The 18,064-nt window shown below is 28.1% G+C and overlaps 1 long non-coding RNA gene across 1 annotated transcript; it reads right to left on the bottom strand.

Moving 5' to 3' along the window:
* Positions 1 to 5,944: 5,944 nt before the first annotated feature.
* LOC142325104 (uncharacterized) lies at positions 5,945 to 17,904 on the bottom strand. The gene is made up of 6 exons (XR_012756488.1): positions 17,858 to 17,904; positions 14,652 to 14,812; positions 13,093 to 13,208; positions 9,067 to 9,165; positions 7,801 to 7,938; positions 5,945 to 6,219 (listed from the first exon to the last, which is right to left on the bottom strand). It is a non-coding gene; the product is annotated as an uncharacterized LOC142325104 (long non-coding RNA).
* Positions 17,905 to 18,064: the final 160 nt, after the last annotated feature.

Here is an 18,064-nt window from a genome sequence, read left to right on the forward strand (position 1 = left end):
GTTTGTGTAAATTTTATACTTTTCTTATTTATTTTTCTTTCTAAGTATTTTATTTTTTTATATATTTACTTTATATATATATATATATATATATATGCATCTTAATTAACTGTTGTTAAATTAGGGTTGTAGTTTATTTTAACCCTCCATTGTATTGTCATTGAAAAATTAATTCTATTGAAAGAAATATCAATTTTAATTTTCTCACTTGTACTCGCTGTAACAGTTGTTGCTATAACTTATTTATTTGTAATTATATTTGAATTAATAGGATTTCATAAAGCGCTTACGATTTGAGCTTATGAGAGATTATAATTGCTTTAAAACTTAACTACAAAGACAACTAAAAATTTCTTTTTTTTTATTATTAACTAATATTCTCTATCAGTTTAAACTTGTATAGTAAATTGTATTAAAAAATGTTAATTCATTTGTTGAGGTATAAATGTCCTGAAAAAACTGACAGAATAGTGTTTTCAGATATATACTTGTAGAAATTTTATATTTATGTTTATATATGGATCCATTTGTAAAGTTTTTATATATTTCTGAGACGAGACATGATGTAGTAAAAATAATATCTGTGAAAAATACTTATAAAGGTTTTAAACATATAATAATGATACAAAATAATTAAATAATTTTTAGAATGTTAAATCAAGAATATAAAAATTAATGTAATATTAATTAGTAATTTGAAATGCATTTAAATTATTGTACAAGTCATTTACCCATTGCCAATGTAGTGAATAACAACTTTAAATATACTTTTGGTTTTTTCTTTTGCTTCTTTCCTGATAAAAATTATTTATTTATCTTGAAGATAGTTTTATTGACAACTTAATAAACTGCAGTATGGGATTTACTTTCCAAATTGATTATAATATACTATAATTACAGTAAATTGAATCTACTGATAAGCCTTATGTGTGATAAGCCACACAAATCTACTGATATGTGTGGCTTCACTCAAGTGTTTCTTCTTGCAATAGTACTTAGTAATGAAACGTAGAATCAGGAATAAGATAACTTTTGATAATCATGATTTTCATGTAAATTAATGGTTATTATGTAAGTTAATCTTAATTGGGATAAATTTGATGAATTATATTGATGCTTTTGATCCATATCAAATGTTTCTCATGATACAATTTTTACTGATATTTTATAAGTTAGATGTAATATTTCTTTGAATTATTTACATGTTTAAAATTAATGAATTAATTGTTTACTTTTTACGTAATAGTTATTTTAATTAATTCTGTACTCTAAGATCATTATAACCATTAAACTCCTTATTTTTAAAATTGAAAGTACTGTATAGCTATACTAAACTAACAACAAACTAAGCAGGGTAGCTGACCACGTTTAAGTGAAGTATACTTATGAAAAATTCAAACATCATACACCTCTAAGAATGACCACTTTAATCTTTCGTGGTCAGATGTGTAATGACAACATTCATATACAATATACCACAGTTCAAAGAATTTCTAAATAATTATAAACATCACTGTTTATAATTTATAGGTTAAATATATAATAACCAGAACCAGTAACCTTTGCTGGGCTTCACCAGATAGGCATCTTAACCACTAGTTTTTTTTTTTTTTTACCTTTTGGAGAGAAAGAATCTTGTTGCAGAATTGCATGAACAGAACAACTGCCTCTTATTAGGTATAGCTTGCTTGATTAGCTTACTTAACTGTTTGAGCTGTGAAAAATCTGTAAAATGCAGTAGGTAAGGGATTAAAGAATAAAAGGATTAATAAATTAAGGATAAAATTATGTATTTAATTCTTTATAAAAGTATGCAATCAGTTTGTTTTAAAAATAGTTATTTGCATTGAAAAACCTACAAAGTGGAACAAAAAATAGCCAAGAAAATGGCATATGGCTCCACTGCAGATGATAAAGAATGTTGAATGAAATTGAGAGTAGTGCTATGAGTTCAATCGCTATTGCATTGATTACATTAACATGATTGCTTCCTAGGGTGAAGGTTATGTTAATGATACTGATAGTATATTGGCTATTCAAGGGTTCAGGTTAGATAGAGTGGTAAGTTTGACCCAGCCTGTAAATAAAGCTGATGTATACAGTGGTTATGAGATTTACAAACTCTAGGTTCTGTGATTATTATTACTTGAATAATCACTTCATTAAGACAATAATTTTTTTCTATTATTATTCCTCTGACTATGGAAATTAACGTATTTTTTACTTCAGTTTTTTCCAAATCCATTAAAATTAAAGTTGTATAAGGATGACATTAGGACTGAACAAGACTATTAGGACTATCGCCGTAATATTCTTGTTCCTGTCTTTTCTAAAGTCATTGACAGATTGATGTGTGGATTGTTGCTTAGGTAGTTTAATGAATATGAAACTTTTATTGCCTAATCAGTTTGATTTCTGTCCTAACTAGTCTACAACTCAGGCTCTGAAATATATCACAGAAGTAATTATTAATACATGTGTTTGAAAATAAAAATATGGTATTCCTTACTCTTTGTAATCTATCAAAAGGCTTTGATATTATTTCTCATAAACTGCTTCTTGAAAAGTTATCTGCTTATGATATATCCAAACATGACTGAATATACCTTATGGTATATTCAGTCATATACAGCTTCTTCAGTCACATTTAACAAAAAGGAAACAAGTTGTATATATTAGCGTGATATTATCTGAAGCTGTGGAAGTCATGTATGGTGTCCTGCAGAGCTCAGTTTTGGACCCCTTCCTGTTTTGATCATCCAGTTTCAATCCTTCTCCAGTTTTGTATTGATGATACTACTCTCATTGTTGTTCATCATTGTTTAAGTGAACTTGGTAGAGTGCAGGTACAGTTGCTATTGCTATTAAGGCTTAAGAAATGGTTTTCCTCCAGTGGGTTTTTATTAAATGAAATCAAAACCCAAGTGATGATGTTTGATCTTAGGGAAATTGAGAGTGATTTTGATAGTGTTAAAATTCTGGGCTTTCAGTTGAACCCCACTCTTGGAAATCATATGTTTCATTTGTATGCAATAAGCTCTCCAGAGTTTTGTTTGTTCTAAGGAACTTCAGATTTTTTATTTCAAAAGACTATTTGCATATGGGTTATTTTTAATCTTTTTCAGAGCCACTTGACATATTGTTTGTATGCCTAGGGTCAGTCAAGTCATGTTTCTGATATCTTAATGTATCAGAAGAAGACTCTTAGAATTATCATGATTAAACCACATATTGGATGCTCTAAGCCATTGTTTGTAAAACTAAGAATTTTAATTGTTTACAATCTTTATATTTATTATGGTTGGAGGTTAAATGTAATTTGAACAATTTTGATCAGAAATTGATCAGAAATGTATATGGGTATAATACAAAAAATAATCGTGATGTTAATGTTTCTATAGTTGTGCTAATTTAAAGAAGAACATCTTTTCTGTAAGGGATGTTAGATTATTTAATATGCTTCCTACACATGTGAAGGAAGTTCTTTTACTGGCTTGTTACAAACCCTTTTTATTCTTTTAATGAGTACCGTGAGTGTGGATTTGACATTGACGTAATTTGATGTAGTTTTTTTGGTTTGTTACTGTTTCTTTTAGTATGACATTTTCTATTCTTACCGAATGGTTGGTTAATGAATGAATAAATTATTATTATTAATCCTTTACAGGATTTTATAGTCCCTTATATTAATTGCACTATAATTAGTCTGAGGATACATTGTTGGAAATCGAGCAAGTAGTGCTGCAGTTTTTATAGTGTTTATTCCATAATACGCTGTACTTATTTTAAAGTTATTTTTATTATACTTAAATGCATTTGTCAAAATCTTGATTACACTAGCAGAATCTACCCCAAGGGTATGATGATGGGTATGTTTGAATGTCCCCAGGAGGGACATGTTTGGTCAAAAGTTTTTAAATTGGGTCTTGCAAAAGTTATGTTAAATTTTGTGTTATTTCATATTTATTCACCAAAATATTTTCCAAAAATTTATCCCAAGCATGTAAATAAAAAAAAAAAGATCTCGCCAATAAGGAGCTTCATTTTGAAATTTGCAAAAAATATTTCCATAAAATTAGTTTTTTTATTATCCCCCTTTTAATTTTTACTCCATGAAACCTTTTGCTACAAAGTATCTCAAAGAGTATTTACAGATGAGTATTTAAGACCTCTTTAAAAATGTTTTACAGAAAAGTACCTGCAGATTGCATACTAAATAAGTAAATGACAAAAAAAGCTAATTTTCATCAAAAGAAGTCACCTCTATAAATGTTTTATATTGAGATTTAGCTAAGACATCAGGTCTATGATAAGTTCACCTTGCAAATTTTGTTAAAATCAGTAGACATATTGATGCTTATGCAAGGAAACAGGAGGCACTCGATTCCCCCCGAGAGGAGAAGATCCCGCCTAGTAGCGTGTCCGGTCACTACACCACCCCCTCCGTTCCTACAGACAAGAGGCACTACTCCCTTTAATTGTCTTCTCCTTTTCTGTACTCTTCCTCTTTCCTTTCTTAGATAGGTACCTTAGTGATTATATCAGCTATTGCCTTGACCACATCTTTGGTACCACACTGGCACCTTCTTGCAGCTGCACGCTTTATTTTTATTGGACTCGAAGGAGTGGTAACTCTGCCTGTTGACTTTTGGCTGTATGTTTCCTATCTGGGAGGTTACATGAAGAAGCAAATTAGATTGGCTGAGGTACCAGTCAGATAGAGACATGTGGTTTTAACTGGAATGATATAACATAATGATTTTTTTTTATGATTATTTGTATACATATTCAAATGAGATTAACTATTTAAAGTTTAGTTACAATAATTCTCAAATTGAATTATCCAACCTTTCTGGATTCAATAAATGAATGCATTTTGTTGTTATGCTTTATATGTATTGTTAAAATTAGAATTGTATAAGCTCTAATGAAACAGGCAATGTTCAACTCATGTCTGTAGTATGTTATTTAATGACTGCTAATCTCGATATTTTGTTATTAGAATTACTGAATTATTAAAAATCTACAATGGAAAGTAGTTTTGATTTCTCACTCCATCAATATTTTTTTCTAGAGAAAATAAACATTTTAAAGCAACAATACAGCAAAACTAATTAACATAATAAAAATCTCAAGGATAATCACAAAGTACAACCAGTAAAAAATAGCTATTAATATCACAGTAAATTTTTATCTCTTAAACAGTTATGTGCAAACAATTTTTCTGAAATAATTTTAAATTACTGTGCAGTTATTGAATGTTTAACTATCTTTTTGAGAAAACTTCTGTGCTGTTCTATGAATGCTAATTTTTTTTCAGAAAATGCTTTGTCTTATAAATAAAGTAATTCTTTTAATGAATCTCAATCTGTTTATGATCTCATTAACAGATTAAGAATCATGTATTTTATTCTTTATAACCCTTTACCAACAATATATAAATATCTAAATGCTGATTGTACATATTTTCTTTACCCTCCTTCTTGTCACTTGCATTTCTTTATAGCTCAGAATAATATTCTATCTTCAAGGTACAAATTTTTTCATCTTTGAAAAATCCCATACTTTAATTTTATAATTAGTCATGGTAGTAGTGTTTAACTTCTCTAATAGTGATTAGATGACTAATCACTTTACTAATATTTAGTGATTAGATCACTTAATAGTGATCTAATTGCAAGGTGACTCTCAATTCTCTATAGTGATTAGCATGCTGGCTTCTAGATCAGCTAGTCTCAGGTTTTATATCAGATCACTCATCATAATAATTATTATCTTAATCGTACTGTAATTAGCATATAGTTTATCAGTTTTCTTTTAAACTACTTTATAAAAATCAGATGTTCATTATTGTTATTTATAATTATCATCTTTATGACGACATATTTCTTAATATAATAATAAACAATAAGTATTATAAATAATTATAGTAATTTTTTTTTCATTAGAACAATGTATTTTTTTAGACAAAAGTTGTCATTAATCGTAAGACCAATGACTAAAAATAATAAAATTTATTGCAAAATATATATTTAACTCATTGCTGATGAATCATTGGGTTTAATTTTTTTAGAAGCCTATTAATTGTGATATTTTAGCTCTAAAATAGGGAACTTCAGTGAATCTTTCTTCTGCTTATTGTTAAATCTGATTCTAATATTTGTTGCAAATTGGAAATACGCTTCTCCAGATCACAAATTCTAATGTCATTCTTCTTATCTGAAAAAAAGAAATGTGCATACATGTTTATCTTATACTACCTTTTCTTCTGTTTTATTTAATTGGTTGAACAGCGCTTGGGGGGGGGGGGTTGTTTACTTACCAACTGTCTAGAAGGTAAGCCTGGCAAATTCTAGAAGAGTGGCAAAAAAGAAGTGAAAAGTGATTTAAGTAATAATCATGATCAATTCTAATTTACGCATGAATTTAGTAATCTTAATAATCTCTGAAAGAGCAAATGCAGGAAAATTATATTATTTTTTTTTAAATTAGAATAATAATGTACGTATCAAAATAATCTGAATTGTTTTTAAAAACTTTAATTAAATAAATGTAGCTTTTAGTTGCAAAACTTGTGGATTTCAAAAATGCAAAAAACCAGATACCCAAAAGTTTTGCCTTGTTATATAATACTTTCATAATCCATAATCTGCTGTAGTATATTTTTGAGATATTCTATTAAAAGGAACAGTATAAAAGGAAAAAATATATGCAGATACAACATTTTAACCAAAATAATATGCAATGTAGGGCAATATTTACACTGGTAATTCATTTTAAGATGGTAGTTCTTCAGTTTTGTCACTTTACCAAATGATATGAAGCTAGGATAGATATTGAGTGTTTCATGTGCATGTAAAGATTTTTTTAATGAATTTCAAATGGTGAATAGTTTGCATCAAATTAAAAAAAAAAGTCAGTTTTTATTGAGCAATTTTTTGACGAGCTGTATGGCTGAAAGACAGATGACATCAACCATACAGAAATGTTCTCAACTTAGTATATTAAAGAAAGTCAGCCTTTCTTTATAATCAACATTTCCATCATTTACTACTTTTGTAACAAATACAGAATTGATTGTGACTTATATAGTGGATTATAAAAAAGATTTGATTATGCTCTGCAAACCAAATTTATCTGTTTCAGATATAAAGATGCAGAAATATGTGGCCAAATGCTTGCATCTACAGAAATTAGTAGAGATGCTAACAGTACATGTACAGAGATTCTTCATTCCTTTCTTAATTTAAATAAAAAAGAAAATAATAAGTTTTCAGTTCTTAAAATATACATTTTTTATGACAACACTAAGTAAGGGATATTAAGTTTTGAAAACTATTTTCAATTTGTTAACGTTTAAAAATATAAAAATATTTGAAGTCACATTTTATATTTAACAAAATGCATATTTTTATTATTAAAACTGTTTACTAATTTAATAGTTTAAAAGATCAAATGGAGCCTTTAAAATAATACCTATTAATAATGTTATGAAATTTAGTTCAATAACTTTAAAATTATTCATTTTATAAATAAAGATTAGACAATTGTCATTTTCCAAAGAATAAAAATCCAACTTAAAAATTGGATTTTATTTTAAACTTTTTTCTTTCTCTTCAAATAAACCAACTTGTTTGAATTTCCTTAAATACTTTATTAGATTTATAAATGTGAAAGCAAAAAAAAATTTTTAAGCTGTAACTTTCCTTAATTTTTAACTGTGCGTACTATACCTGTATCTTTAAAAGAATATTTTTTATTCCATTTTTAAGTATACTTTGTCATAAAAAATTTAATTACCTTTAGATGATTTTGTTTTTTTTACAGAACGTTTTATAAAATTCTTCTGTTTATGTACGCCCATTGATAAAGATGATTCTGAACTACTAGAATAATCTTGGACTGAATGTTTTTTTGACTTCAATTTAGAGTTGATTCCTGAACATATAAAAATGTCATATACTATGATACTGAAATACACTGTAATAATTATTACATAAATATAATATATTATCACCTTTGAAACCAATACTTACTACTGATGTGCGCTAGATCTTCCGCTCAATTCCCAATATTAGTTTGGAATTTTTTCACCTCTTATTTAATTCATATTTTGTTAGATTTTTCTTTATCTTTTAAATATAAATAAAATTATTTAAGATCAAGATTCTTCATACTGCAAAAATTAATTAAATTTGAAGAATCCCTATTTAAAATTAATTTAAATTATTTTTAAAGAACCAATGTTTTTAGTAGTATTTATAATTTCTTTGTTAAAACAGCAATTATCATGCATTATGATTACTTTTGTAGGTTTAATAAACACGTAAATGTCTGTTTTGAATTGTTTATGCATGTTCTTCACTCATCACATGTGTTGAGGATCTATTTAGGATGTAGCTAATTCATTCTGTGTGTGCTAAATATTTGCAAAAATAGTAATACATATTAAATTTATTAGAATTACATGTTAATTTAATCACTTAAAATATCATTGCATTTTCTTAATATTTGTTGAACAGGTCAACAACTACATTTTAAAGAGGTGGAAGATGTAAAGGACTTAATCTCCATCTAAACTATCTTTCATGCAGTGTTAGACTTCTTCAGAGCCGTAAATCAAACATCACCGGTACATGCAATTACATAACACTCAGCACTGCCAGTAGCAGTTTCTGAAGAAGCTTAATATTGTATGAAAGCTTGCTTCCAATGTAGGTGAAGTTTTTCACAACTTCCACGTTTAATAAAGTGTACTACAGTCAGTTTTAAAAAGTATATATATCTTAGATATAAAATTTTTAATATTTATATTACATGGCTACCAAAAGGTTTAAATAAACCTTATATAGGTAAACCTGTTATACTAACCTGCTATATGATTAATGCACTAGCTTGTTGAAAATGAAGCAAGATGAATATACCTCTATCACTTACTATAAAGTAATACTAAGTTCTTTTATCTTCTAGGATTAGGCTATATTGTTACTTATCAGCCAGGGGCATGGTTTATATCATTTAGAAGGAAATTTTAGGTCATTAATTGTAAAATATTATAATACTAACCAGTATTACGAATAGTGGCAGAATTTAAAGACTCATTAGAAGAACTCCTTCGAGGAGAGCAACTAGGACATCGTAGGTGTTGTTTTTCAGAACTGGATGCTAAATTCAGAAACATAGCATTACATAAAATATTAAAAATAACTATAATTGTTAATTACATCAGTTAAGGTTTGTGTATATCAATGTGGATTAACTATTCAAGCATATAATAAGAGAGCTTATAAAAATTGTTATTTTCTAAATATGATTTATTTGATATAAATCATTTACAATACTTAATTAAACAATGATTAATTTTTAAACTGTTTTTTGTGTTCTCATATTATAGTCCTTCCTCTTTTTCAAGCATGCCCACCTGAAATAAGCTTTTTTGTTAAAATTTTCTTGGAATGTTCTTTTTAATAATTCATCATATAACATTTATTAATTCATTATACATATCATGAAATTTAAATTCCATTTAGTTTAAATAATCTGTTTTGCCCATTTTGTTATTCTACTATAGTTTAAAAAATGATATATCCCCCAAATTATGTTCAATTAAAAAAATGTCATGCTTTATCTGTTTCTCAGTACGTATCCAGTGTTATACAGGTTTTTCTACATATGTAAATTTTTGCTTCATATAATCCTCAACATATTTTTCAGTAAGGCAGAATTATTCAAGGCATTATATCTGATTCTCAACATTTTTTTTTTTACAAAATTCTGACCATAATTTTGGCACATGTTTATTCCTTTTGGGTATAGTGTATTTTGGTGATGTTCATAATTTTTTATTATACAGATGTAATTATTCTGAAATAGATTTTAACTGACCCAAGTTATTGATGTTTCCATAACTGGCCAGATGCTAATTGTTATTACAATCAAATCATTTTTTTTTTTTATTTTATTTCATTTTTATTTCTTATTTGAATAAAACATATTCAGCTCTCTCACCTATTATTATCATTTTTTATTATTTATTTTTTTACTGTAGCTTGCTATTTAAACACTACCCTTCCTACATTGCTTATCACAAATTATTTTATTCAAATATAGTACTAATTATGACTTCCAGGATGCGTTATTTACTGATATACCAAGTTTTTTTACTTCTGCAACCTATTTTTATGTTTTTTTAAGATGGGTTTTTAATTATTGATTTAAAATCCGTTATAATATTGATCAGTCATGTAAGCATTAGCTGAAAATGGATATAAATTATTTGAACAGTAAGTTTTAGGTAAAGATAATTAGCTAACAGAGCTTTAAAATTTTATGTTTTCTTCCTGAAAAATATTTTTCATTTATAAAAGCAATAAAAATTAAATTAATGGGCTGCATTAAAGTACAATAAAATTTCCAGGTAATTTCATAAAACTGAACAAGTTTTAAGCATATAAAAAAAATTTATGGATATTTACAACATCATATTAACCATAGTTATAACTAATGTATTTAGTTTTTTAAGATAAAATTAACTTATGATCTGATATAATTATTTTGTTTTAATCTGCTTGTGTGGTTACTCTTATCTTCATTTCTCATAAAAATTAAATCCTAATCAGTCCTGTGTTTTTTATGTACTCAAAAATTGAGAGCAGTGTAGAACTGGCTGTTGTATTTGTGTAATTTATTTTCATATGGAAGATGATAGTTGTGAAGAGGCTCATTGCTCATTCAATCATTGCAAAATTTCTACGCTCTTCTAATTCAGTCATGTTCAGCATTTATATACTGATTTCCTAAAGAATTCCAATACAGTAATGTTTCAAATTATTGTTTAAAATATATGTATTATTACAAATAATTTACTCTAATAACACTAAAATTTTTCTTTTATCTTTCAATATTAGACTAATATAGTCTTTTCATGATCTAAGCTTCCTCACATTCCTGGGTCTTTTTCTTAAGATTTAAGAAACATCTGTTATTTGGCTCAAGAATTTATCCTTTGTATGAATGAGGTGGATTAAAAAATTCCTTTGCAGGACTGTGAAAAACACAATCTAATTTTATGTAAATGAATGATTTTTTTTTTTTTTTTTTATAGAACCTGTACATACTTTTTTATGTAATGGAACTTCAGTATAATTTGAAAAAATACTTAGTACAATTTTCTTTATTTTTTAGTTACAAGTTATCCCTGAAAATGAGGTAGTCATTTTAAGAATAACAGGCTTACCAGGGAAATGAGCAATGTTTCTCCATTTTTTTTTTTCAGAGACCCAAATATACTGTTGCTCATAAATATGCACAAGGGTAGTACTAAGACATACAAATGGCACTTTCATTCTATTCACCACAGGGATTAGCTGAATACAGAGTATAGAAAGCAACTCGATTAGTTATTTTGAACCTCAGATAATTTATAAGCATAAAAGCCATAACAAAGACTGGAGCACGTGGTTGAAAGTAATAAAATAGTGCACTCCCTTTGTTTTATGAAATGGTGTGTTATTTACAGTCTCTCAGCTCAGTAATGGAGGTTATTTAATCAGTAATTAATTATTTTACCTTTTATTTGATATTCACCCTGATCTTTAAAAAAAAGAGTTGTCCAATCTCAATTTATTTTTCATTTTACAGATGGATCTGAGGCTTTAATATTTGATTGTTATAAATAAACTAATTAGGAAAATCCTAATCCTTTAAAAGAGTACATTTATTGTTCTCAATGATGCTGAATAGAAATAATGAAATTATATCCATTCATTCAGTATGCTTATTTTGGTCACATAATTTCTCAGTTAAAAATGGTAAGTGGTGCACACAGTTACGAACACCACTGGTTTATCAGTTCAGCTTAGAAGTATGAAAATACAATATAATATAGAATTATGCCAATGAAAACCCTCATGAATACAGTGAAACCAAAATAATGCTATTGATGAAAATATTAATGTTACGGAGAGCAAAAGAAATAAGGTTAAAGAGAAAATGTAGCATTAAAATATGAGAAAATAATTATACAATTAAATGCCTGCCAAACATATTTTATGAATCTATAAAATAACTACTTTAAACATGTATTAAAAAATATTCTAATAGGATTGTATACTTTTAAAAATCAGCTGTATGTAAAATTAATTAGGCAACTATGGGTAGGTGTGCAAACAAAAAAATTTTATTGAATGATCATGGGAGTTGTGAGAAGTTTCTATACTCTAATAGGTTATAAAAATAGAATCAGATGAAAATTTAGATTTATAATATCTTAACGCAATACTGATTTGGCTGGTCAGAAACTGAGAGTACTAAAATAAAAATAAGATGATTTTGAAAGTAATGCTTGTCAGCATAAGCTTAAGTTACAAAGATTCACTGAACAAAAGATTGATTACAGTTTAACAAAATACTCTCATCTCTTGAATAACCTAACCAAAGCACGTGGTATGTAATCAACTTGTGTCAATAGTAGTATGAAATAATTATGTTTTATGCAGAATCAGAATTTAGTGTGTGAAGAACATTAAAACATAAAACTTCTCAGAAATCTACAAATTTATGGAGATTTTGATTATTAAATAGGCATGATCAATAGATGGACAAAGATTTACTTTTACTAGTTTTCTTCTGAAAATTATTGTTTTAACCATCAAAATGCACATTCAGTTGTAGATGTTTTTATTTTTATTAACATTTTTTGGATATTCTCTGTTTGAATATTTCAATAATTGTTTCTTTGTTTAGGCATTAGATACAATGTCTGTTCAGAAAATAACCAAACATTTTTAATTACATACAAATTGAGATATTTAGTGACGTGCGGTTGGCAATATTGTGTTCTGCATAACCTCCTCTGTAACCACATGTTCTTGGATTGATTTTCTCACCAGACCTCGTAATACAAATGTAGACTGTGTGCCAGAAACAACAAGTTAAAAAATAATTTAAACAGTTGAATTAATTAAAAAGTGTTAATAAGTTTATCACTATAAACATCAATGGTCTAGTTTGATCAAATATATTTAGATCTTCATTAATTTAAGTATTTTGTGATTATAACTTAAGCATTATTGTTTGGTTTTTAAAAATTACCAGAAGAATTTCTTCGGCTTCTATGCGTCAATGGGAATTCACTTTTAGTTCCAGGAAGAGGTGATCTCTTTTCATTCCTTTTTTTTAGACCATCTTTTACAGGTTTATTATCTTGCCTTGAATTACATGAATAAAATAAAGTAAATAGAGTTTTTTCATTATTAGTTTATAAAGTAAATAAAAGAACTAAATATGTCAGCAACTGTAAAAATCTAAAGTTATTAATTTATCTAAATGCAATCAAGACGGGATATTTTGTTATTCAGTTACAGTTATTAAATCAAGCTGCTATGTTGTGTAATTTATGACAAAAATAATTTGTAATTTTAAACTTCTGGCTAAAATATGTATTTGACACAACCTTTTTTCATATATTTTATGTACTTTAGCTTATGAATATGTAAGCTAATAAACTTCACATAGCTGAATGAATTATACTTCCTGTAAAACCTCTCCTGACAACTAATATTGTAGACTTAAATACAGCTTTGGTTAATAAGTTGTATAATAGTCACTTGTTCAGCAAAGAGTTTATTATTCATACAAGAATATGAAAATTGTGCAGAAGTATGAAAAATATGTCTAAAGATTTGGTTATTTATATATAAAAATGTTACTACTTTTTGAGCTTGAACAACACCCCCTACCTCACACAGGCATCATCCAGATCTTACATTATGTTTAGTATACCTATAATATAAATTTTTTTTTCCATTTCTCACTTGTAACTTTCTCTCCAAAGTTCATGTAAAGTTTTAAAGTACGTAAGACATTTATATCATTAATTTACTTTATTAATCTACCATGGTACCAATCAAGATTTAATGTTTTCATGACTCCCATACATTGTGTTTTAGTAATGAACTAACTAAACTAAACCTAGATAAAGAGCATTATCATCCTAATATATTATGCAGAGCTAGATAGTAATTTGTAATTTTGAACCTTTTTTTACTATCAAACATTAAAAAATTGTCAAAACTATGTAGCAGAATAGCTGTATGGTACACTAAACTTATTTAAATGATTCAGACAATACTACTGTAATATCTTATGACAAATATATCACCAAAATTGTTTTTGTACTATTCCATCACTTCTAATTTAATTATTTATTTCATAATAGTTCAGAGATACTATGCAGTAATTACTTGCATAACAATTTATTAACAAAAATGCTTCATTTACTACTTTGTTTTAAAATTTGTCAACTAGATTTAATGTACACTGTTATTACCAGGAAAAAGTTGTTACGCTTTATTAATTTTGTTGTTCAGAAATAAGCATTTCCTGATATTTATTAATTTTTTTACTTAAATCAAATATAAATCTCTTTAGCAGATGGTAATAATGAAGATTAAACGCCAATTATTGTACAACAAAATGTCAATTATTGGTTTTGAACCAACTGGACATCAGATTGCTGACCACTGTATCAACTAATTGGCCAACCTGTTTATAGTCAGTAAATGGAAAAATCTGTTTTCATTACTGTTATTTTGTATAACAATTTTTTTACATTACACAATATCATTACAAAAAATTTTATATTTTTTTACAAAATTGTGACGCAAGTATGATGATCAGGTATACTACAAGGGCTTTTCTTGTGGAAGTTATCAATTCTAGAAGGTCGAGTACAAAATTTTGAAGAACTTTTTTCTAAGGCTCGGTGAAGCTGTGATCGTAACCTTTTCTCTGTTAATTTGGATTCTTCTAGCTATAACAAACAGTTAGATAAATTTTAGCAATTTAAAGTCCTCCCAATGAAACTTAATTTATCCCTACCTACTAACATTAAAATTGAAAAGGAAATTAATAACACAATCAATTTACCCAAATGAGTTTTTATTACATACTTTTACTTAGACTAAAAATAAATTCATGTATCTGGTGATTGAAAGTTTTAGGTCATATAGAAAACAGTAGAGGCAATTTTCTTCAGATGTTTAACTGCACATGCATGTTGTGTCTGAGTGATACAGCAAAAAAGGGATTAAAAACCCAGTTTGTCTTGTTAAAACAAAGTACTAATAATGAACATTCCACTAATAATGCTAGAGTATCATTATTCCTTTTTGAAATAACAGCTTGACCTGTTGTATTAAAACACTTAAAAATTATTAGAATTCATAAACAACTCGCTTTATGTGGAAATTATTTTAGAGGACCTTTCAGAGTTACTTATTTAGTTGCTTCCTAATAAAGTCCTAAATAGATGGTACAGTTAGCGGCATACATCTCAAAAAGTTTAAGAAATACTCAAACAATACATTTGATCTACAGTATGAATTTAATTTTTCTGCCAAATTGTGTGCGTGCGCACCTCTCTCTCTTTGTGTCTCGACTTCTTTAAAATGTGGTAAGATATTGGTTTTTACATACAGTTGTAACATTTGGATGTTATGACTGATGTCTTTGTATGCATGTCCTGCTTCTACATGTGATTTAAAATGTTAATTTTTTGTGTTCTTGCCTGTATGGTTTTGTAAATCCATGGGTGGTTTGGCTCTCCAATGTTACATTCTTTTTATATTCTAATTTATTTAAAATATGTACAGAGATCGCCGGTTATTACGTTCACTGATAAATCTGATCAGACGTTTATTACGATCAAATTAAGAAGACCCGATTCCAATTACAAATTTACATTAATTTTTAGCGGTTTTTATGGTCACATTTATTAATTTCGCCGTTTATTACGTTCAAAGATTAAACGAAAAGTTGGAATTTTTTTATTTTTATTGTAATAGGAGGTACGTTTGTTAGTAAAGTATATAATTTGAATAGGGTATATTATACATTAGGCAAAAAATAATAAGCAGTCCCTTTTTTCTAGCCAATAAGAAGTTCTTGTATATGACACAACGTTGTTATGACTACACTGCACCATCATGTTTGAAAGAGAGAGACATTGTATGTTCCCCTCCTCAATAGCCTCCTTCTGTTTATGCTGTAGTATACGTTCGTTGTATAGTTAGGCATATTTAACTCGAATTCGTCAGTCATTTAGTTCAGCGATCCCTTCATGTAAACTGCAACACATAGCCCGTATACTGTATTTACTTATTGTTCTGTTAAACTGTTTTATACTGTATTACAATGTCAGGTCATAAGAAAAGAACTGAATTAAGTTTAGCAGATAAAGTTAATATTTTAAAGAAATTCCCCATAGAAAAGCAGCAGTTAAATTAGGAATTCCACAATAAACATTAAGCGGTATACTAAAAAATCGAAGTAAGTTCGAGAACGTTGCTGTTACTGACCGGAAAAGAAAGCGGAAAGAGGTAAAACAGTTGATGAAGAAGCTTTACTGATTTGATTTAACAGGTCATCTCTATGAACGCTCCTGTTAATCGCAGCATCCTGTTGCAAAAAGCCCAAAATTGTTGCAAAAATTTTGCACACAAAATGGGTGAGCAGTTTACTGCAACGGACGGGTGGTTAACTAGATGGAAAGTTCGGCATTAAATAATCTATTAAAAAAACTACACGGAGAAAAACAACTCTGACGTTAATTCGGCTAAAGACTGGGCATGAAAATCTGGAAAACCATACTGAAAACGTACTTGCCAGAAAATATCTTCAACGTAGACGAGATGGGACTTTACTACAGAGCGACGCCAGATCAGTGCATAGTTTTCAAAAATCTATAGCTTCTATCGGTAAAAAAATGAAAACTAGAATTACAGTATCTCGTACTTCTAATATGATATGATCCAGTAAACTGACACCATCAGTGATCGGCACAGGTAAAAAGGCTGGATGTTTTAAAGGCGTAAAAAATCTATTCATTAATTACAAACAATTCAAATGCATGGATGACTGGACAATATTTGAAGGTTACTGCGTGAATGCTATGCGCAGCTTTGTAAAAATAAAAATATTGCTTTAATTATGGTTAACTGCACGGCACACCCAAATTTGTCTCTGGAAAACATTAACTTTGTGTTCTTACCACCGAATACCACATCGATCATACAGCCGCTCGACCAAGGAATTATAAAAACTTCAAAAAATATGATCGATCTGATTTCAGGAAAAAACTTACTGACATGATAGACAGTGGTGAAGGAACATGTACTAAAATTGCAAAGGTCACGATTTTAGATGGTTTGCACATGACAGCAAAAGCTTCGAGTATGTTTTCGGAAGAATGTATTTTAAATTGTTTTAAGAGGCTGGAAAAAAGTGCTCCATAAGAAATAGTACAACTTGTCGAACTTGAAAGGCTGCAACTATTTAAGAAGAACAGTTAGTTCAGTGCTTAGATAGAAATTGGCAACGATTTACCCGTTGCAGAAATCATGATTAATGCAAACATCGTGCAATCCGTTGTTAAAATTTCACAAGATGAAGAGGAAGAGCCAGCCAGAGAACCTTTAAGTAAAACGAAGATCCGGGAATCCATGAGTACTATCCGAAGAGCTTTGTGGGAATGCGGCGATGGCGAAGAATATAGACTTTTGTACAACTTTGAATAATTTTTAAATAAAGCAGACACAACAAAACAAACAAAAATAAATGACTTTAAAAGCTCATAAGTAGTAAAAAAAATGTAATAAACTATTAGATTTTAAAAATATATACCGAAATTTGTTAATTAACCTAATTGTTAAATCGAAAAATTAATACGTACATACTGTAATAATCTGTACAATCTTTTATTTTAAGTTACGTACTACAGTATTTTTTAATTCAAGTTAATTAGTAGTTGCTTATTGTTTTATATAGAAAATAAAAATTAAGAAAATGTGGATCTTACACGTATGTAATAGCCTACTCCTGTTTGTCAGCTACGCAATTGCCCACTCCATTTTCGCTTAATACGATTGCCGCTTATTACGTTCAAAACCAGAAATCCTGATGTGATCATAACCACTGTATCAGCCAAATAACTCTAAGATACTTATCAATCACAAAAATTTTAAGTACTAATGATACTGCCTACCTTTCATTGTACAACCTAGTG

Source organism: Lycorma delicatula, chromosome 5, assembly GCF_047948215.1.
Source record: "Lycorma delicatula isolate Av1 chromosome 5, ASM4794821v1, whole genome shotgun sequence".
In the NCBI taxonomy this organism is placed as follows: Eukaryota; Metazoa; Arthropoda; class Insecta; order Hemiptera; family Fulgoridae; genus Lycorma; species Lycorma delicatula.